The following is a 6,638-nucleotide window of genomic DNA, read 5'->3' as shown; positions in this document are numbered from 1 at the left end:
TACTGTAACTTGAATAGATAATCAGCTTCAATTTCCCTTGGACTCTACTGTATTTTCTCTAATGTGATTTTAACCCTGTGTATTATAAAATGTAAAATCATTATCAACCATCTTTACAGGTCAGTCTTTCAAAACCCTTTGGTTGGAGAAATTTGAAATATTCATAACATCTTTATTTTTCTGCCTTTTGTTTTCTTATTACTTGCTTACAGAACCAACTCAAAGAAGTAGTGAGACTCCCATGTTGGAAACAACTGGATGATTCTCCATCACAAAATAGAGTATCTCTTACTCTTGTCTCATTGTTTTGTTACACATGTTTATTCATTTTACCTGCCATAGAAGCAGGAGAAATATTAGATTTATCCCTTGCACATCTACCTGTCCACAGGCTCTGAGCCTTAAGCCTGGCCTCTGAAGATTCTCTCTGCAGTGTACTCTAATATACCTCACTATAGCATAAGCTTTCAAGAATAACAGCCCCCTCTTTTCCCCACCAAATAATACACTACTCATATGTTCTCATAGGTCTACATCAGATAAGCACTTCCCAACCTCAGCATTGTTCTCTTTTGAAAGACTCATCATTTCAGTTCATTTTTACTCATGCTTTTGTCCCTCAATTACGTTTCTAATCTGTTCACTGTGAGTGGGCATGTTACATTTCAGAGTTTGAATTATTTATAATTTAAGGTGTCATCATGTGATGTCATTTGGGTACGATGTATGATGCATTAAAAAATGTATAAGCTTGTAAATCATGTTTCTGGTCCACATTTGGGTGCCATGACCTCTCCATGACCCCCAAGAGGATCTCCCTGAGAAGTAGGACTCAAACCATCTGAGGGGTTTAGACAGAAACAGGAGGGGAGAGATCAGTGTGAATCTCTATATGTGATGGATTGAGTGTTGGTTTGTTGAGCAGTGGAGTAACCTGAGCCTGCTTAAAAATGATGGGGAATGTTCTTGTCATGAATGATATATTGATGGTGAAAGCGAGTGAAGGGGGAAGTGTGGGAGTAATGGCCTGTAGAAAATGAAAGGGTGGAGAGTGTAAGGGGTAGGTGTTGGGTGTATTCCTAAGAAGAAGTTTGGAGATTGTTGGCATGTTATAGATTATACTGTGTCATTCAATAAGCAGAGATAGTATTTCTTCCGCATTTTAACTGTGTAGCCTGTTTGTTTTACCATTTACAAGAAAATAATATTGACTTCTGGGACAAGAGTACTAATAACCCACTATGGTTCACTTATGCACCATCTCAGTGACGTTGTATGAGACAGTTAAGCCATCTTAGAGTACTCTTTTTCAATGGAAACATATTTATTTGTTTATTTATTTATTTATTGATGATTATTTATTTACTTTATTTGCTGACTCAGTAGACCTGGCAGGCAAACAACTGAAAACAAACAAAAGACAAAAAACAAGCAAAGAAACAAACAAATAAACAAACAAAAACAAAGTTATTTCACACAAAAAACTTATGTGTCACCATTTAAAAGTCAACATTTATGTGGGCTAATAAACATTTTTTTTTTTTTTGCTTTGTTTTGTTAACAGTTCATAAGACTCTGTTTTTGTACAAAACACAAAACATATAAAACAACAAGGAAATGTGCAACTGCTTTTTTATTATTTGTCTTTGATTTGTACTTTTGATAGGTCTACTCAAGTACATTTAATATCACTTTTACTTTAGTCGTTTCCCGCACAGTTATCTGTACAACACTGACAGAGACACGCCCTTGTCTATCCTTTTAAAAGTTATCTTCTTCTACTTTCTCTTTAATCCTGTTTCCCGGTCGTGTAGTTTGAAGATTGAAGATTTAAGACTGCGTGAAGACTGTAAAAATGAAGAACATAATGTTCCTCTGTGTTCTCTTAAACTTTCTTCAAAAATCGTTTGGAGGTGAGTGGGTTGTAATCTTAAAACTTCATGCCAATATAAATAATACATATTTCTAGCATCTGCGCGCACATCTCCTAACGTCGTGTTAAGTATCTAACTCAATATTTATTACGAATCAAGTAGATAGATTTTGCTCCATCTGTGTTTTACGTTTATGTACACGGAATCAACGCGTTGGTGTCCAGAAAAGAAAAGAAAAGAAAAAAGAAAAACACTTTACTACACTACTACACAGTAAATATAGCAGTCGTCCAAAGATGGGGGATCTCTATTGTTTAATCGTTTAATTGATTCATACATAAATTTTAGAGAAGATTATAGATACAGTAAGAGCGAACAAGAAGTGTGTTGAACGGAATGTAATCTTTAACAATCGTCTGGAGGTGAGTTACCGTATCAAGCACGAATGATAGGAATCCAACTTTACCAGTCAGGAAGTATCACCGTGTTGACCCATTAAACTTGACTTGTTTCTGTGGTAAACCTGACAGAAGAAATTTTGTTCAGCAGTTGTTAGGAGATCAGTGAACTGTTTTTTAAATAACAACAACAGCAACAACAATAATAATAATAATAATTAATTAGCAGCAGACAATGATGATGATGATGACTAATTACAATAGTAATAATTTTAATTAGTCCATGTAAAACATTCAAACTTTGCCCTAATATTACTAACGTACAGAGATCACTTGAAAGTAGCGAATCTGCGCCAAAGAGTTTGTAACGATGTTTAAACCCACATATTTTACTGCGAGAAATTGCTGCCTGCTGGTGTACATCCTGGAGCTACGATTTCTCTTGTTTCTCCTGAATCGAAACTAAATTTGCTCATTCATCACACATAATATAACTGGAGACTAAGATTGTAGTGAAAAAATAAGCATATTGTGAAATGCAGATGTTTTGCTCACGGATAACACATTCTTCACGCATTGAACAATAATGTGACTGAATGACTGGCATAATATGTGTAATGTTTAGTGAATAATAGAGCTGGCTGAGGTGATTGATAATAGTTTAATATAAGTGAACTTCGGGACAGACAACACAAGGGCAACACAGAAACTATGACAGAACTCAACTACAAGTGCAGTGTCAACGCATACAAACGGAACTTTTATAGCTGTCTTGGCAACGGGCCACAGTACTTAATTGTGAGTGCGCAGTAATAACTAGTGCATTCATGTATGATTACATTACATCTTCCTTTCTTTGAGTCAGCAAGACATTACTGAGGGGGAAGAAATTAATTTAAACTCAGACATAGCCAACAATTAAAATACTGAAATAACAAAACAATTTCCTGTAGACTTTCTATGTTTAAGCCTCTTCCACATTTGAACAAGAAATAAATTGTTCAGTCTTCTTATAAAAGATTTCACTATCATTTTAGTCTTGAACTTGAAACTTTAACGAATTAATCTAGGGCTCCCTGGTAGAGGGTTATTCTGCCTCATGTTGCTGTGCACTAACTACAAAGTCCTTCAGGTGAGATGGCTGTTTGATAATTCTGCCTCTGGATATGGTGACAGCTGTTGATGGTTGAGTACCAGGCTGTTTGTCCCTCTGTTTCTGGCTACTTTGTGTGGCTCCTTTGTCTGTTTCCTCTCTCTCGTCCATTTCTTCTCCCTTCTCAGCGTCAAGCTGAGGAACTGGTGGGGTCAGGACATGCAGATGCCTCCTATTTCTGTGAAGAAACCCTCTCTCCATCTGAATTAAGTAGGATCTTGGAGTGTTTCTCTATTGCACAATTGTAGCAGCAGTGGTCTAACCATTCTCACTGTCAAGCTAAACTGCAACAGAGTCTCCAGGCTTCAGCTCAGGCAATGTTCTGCTGGAGTGGTGCTTATCATAATTGTGTTTATAGTCGGCCTTTGCTCTGTCATCCACAGTCTGGCCACCTGGGACTCAGCTTCTCCTTGAGTGTAGAAGCAGGAGTCCTCAGCTGACGTCCAAGCATATGGGAGTTGCTCTGTAGGCCAGAGGAGCAAGGAAGGGATCCTTCTGTTTGAGAATGCTCACGACACTCGTCAATTCCCGTGCGTCCATCATGTAGTTGCTCGATGACCTCTAACCAGAGACTTTTGGGAATGGTTATTCTATCACCATAGAGGTCATGTATGACGCACCGTTGTGGACAAAAGTCCTGTGAAAAACAGGAGAGAGAACCAACCCTTTTTGCCTGAGAGAGATCCAGTTACTAGACGAAAGAGGTCCAGTTAGCCTGTGAGAGCAAGTGAAACTCTGTAAGGGGGATTGAAGCCCTCTAGTGACAGGTCCAATGGTCAGTGCATGCGCGAAAGAAAGTTGCTCGCGAGAGAGAATGAAAGTAGCTAGAGATCCAGTGGACTGTGCATGCTGTCCATTCAATAGCATGCTTGAATGAAAAGTCGCAGCAATCTAGGCAGCTTCAAACAAGTTAGCTAGCTAACTAGCTAGTTAATCTCTGTTGATTTACCAGGTGAATTAATATGAATAGCTAGGTAATATAATAATGATCATCATGACCATGCTGACGACAATTACACGCTGATAATGACCTAATTAATAAATTACAACAAATATTTTTATTTCAGTGTTTTATTCACGTATTGTAGTTCGTTACTGTACACTTTCTAAAAGGGCAATGACAACCTATAAAATCAACATAATTTACCAAATGACTAGCATGGGTTGATAGAGAGGACCTTCTCAGCAAAATGGTAGTCTCACATTTGGGACACAAGCAGGTTGCTTATGATAATAGCTTTTGGCTGTGTTCAAAAACGCATACTGCATACTGGGTAGTGCGTACTAGACCAGTATATACTGCATGCTACTTTTAAATTTTTTTCTTGATAAGGCTGTATAGCTGCACATTACTAACCCCCAGGGTTGGATTTGTAAATGCCTATGGTAATGCAGCTGGGAGATTCCATTTCCTGGGTCCTTTCACCTGACCCACTTCGCCTCTATGAACAATCAAAATCACAAGTCACAACTCTACTTGTCCTTACTAACCAGCTACACATGGAAATACAGGAGTAAGTAATGTATTTCTCTGTGTTCTACTTTGTTTCCATGGAGAGTCATGGAGATCAAGAATTAAACCTAGATAGCTGCTAGTTTTCATTCGCGCGTGCTGTCGAATGGGCAGTGTGTGCTGTTCATTGGATCTCTCTCGCCAGCTACTTTCATTCTCTCTAACAATCAGCTTTCGTTCCCTTTCGCGCTTTTCACATGACTTTTGTTCACAACAGTGCCTCATAGTCGTGGCATGTTGTGAGGGAATCCCTTACCATGTAGTAGGGCTTAAGGCTCCCAGGCTCATTAGATAAATATTTTGCCTATCTGTTGTTCACATATCGCATCACTATTTGTAGTTCAGGATCATTCTTTGTTTGTTCTTTGACCTCATCCAGACGTGAATGTGTCATAGGCCATGCTGCCTTTGTGGCTTCTTTTAGTACGGTGATGTCATCAGTCAGTTCAGCAGAGTCAAGCTGTTGAGCTGTGGAGGGATGTCTTGAGAATGTGTCTGCTATGATGAGCAGCTTGCCGGGAACATACTCGGCCTTTGTGTTGAACCTCCTCATTCACCAGAGCAAACGTTGGCATCTGAATGGTACCATGTCAATAATCCTTGAAGCTCATGAGTGGAACCAAGAGCTTGTGGTCTGTTTGAACAGTGAAACCGTCTAAGGCGTACAAATACTGAGAAAACTTTTCACAAGGCCAGATCACAGCCAGGCAGTCTTTAATTTGTGCATAGCTCGTCTCTGCATTCATCAGCGTTCGAGAGCAGTAAGCAACAGAACATAGCTGTCCATCTGAAGAACTCCTCCTAGTCCGTAGCTGCTTGCGTCAGTACTCACTACGGTCTGCTTGTTAAAGTCAAAGAAGACAAGAACTGGCATTTCAGGGTGAAACTGGACAAAAATATATCTTGAATAGGCACAAAACCTAAATTACACGACTAAAACTAACACAAAATGAAGATAAGTCAAACATACTGTTCTTTCAATGTAAATATGATGCTTTTAATTCACACATTCTTAACATGGTAAAGCGTTTGCGACTGGAGCAGGTTTTAACTCTAATAAAAGCCTCGTTGACACACACATCAGCAATTCAGTTTAGAGGAAAGACAAAAACCTAAATTATACACTTGGCTGACCTGTGCAATTATCGGACCTAATGTGTATGTTTTAAACCAGGCTAAACAATCAATGTGTTATGCACGATACAGTAGTGCTGAGAAATATAGGAGTATATTTAGGATGTAAGATTTGTCTATGACTACTGCAGCCTGCAAACATGGAATAAGGCTTCCTGTATCACTTCAAACCCATATGTGACCTCTTCACCGTGCACATTCATTCTCTCTCTCACACACACACACATGCACACACACACACAGACTATGAACAGTTTAAAGCATCCTGAAATCTAATTTCTTTCTTCTCTTTGAAATTAGCTTCATGGTCCTACAGGGAATTCTCTTATGTTTTCCAGAAGTTTATTAACTGTTGTGGTGTTGAATCACAATATGTTTCTAATTTTTTAAAAATCTTTACAGTTATGATGACAGTCATATAGGTAGTTCTCTAATACTTAAAAGAAGTTCCTTAACTGATGTGATGATTTACATGATTACTGTGTGTGGCCTTTTTTTTTTTTTTTTTATTAGGAAAGAGTCTATGGTCTCATTCTTATAATGAATTCTCTTATATTTTACAGAGG

This window comes from Chanos chanos, chromosome 12 (genome assembly GCF_902362185.1).
Source record: "Chanos chanos chromosome 12, fChaCha1.1, whole genome shotgun sequence".
Taxonomy (NCBI): Eukaryota; Metazoa; Chordata; class Actinopteri; order Gonorynchiformes; family Chanidae; genus Chanos; species Chanos chanos.
The sequence above is the reverse complement of the archived record's forward strand: the minus strand, read 5'-3'. Positions refer to the sequence as shown.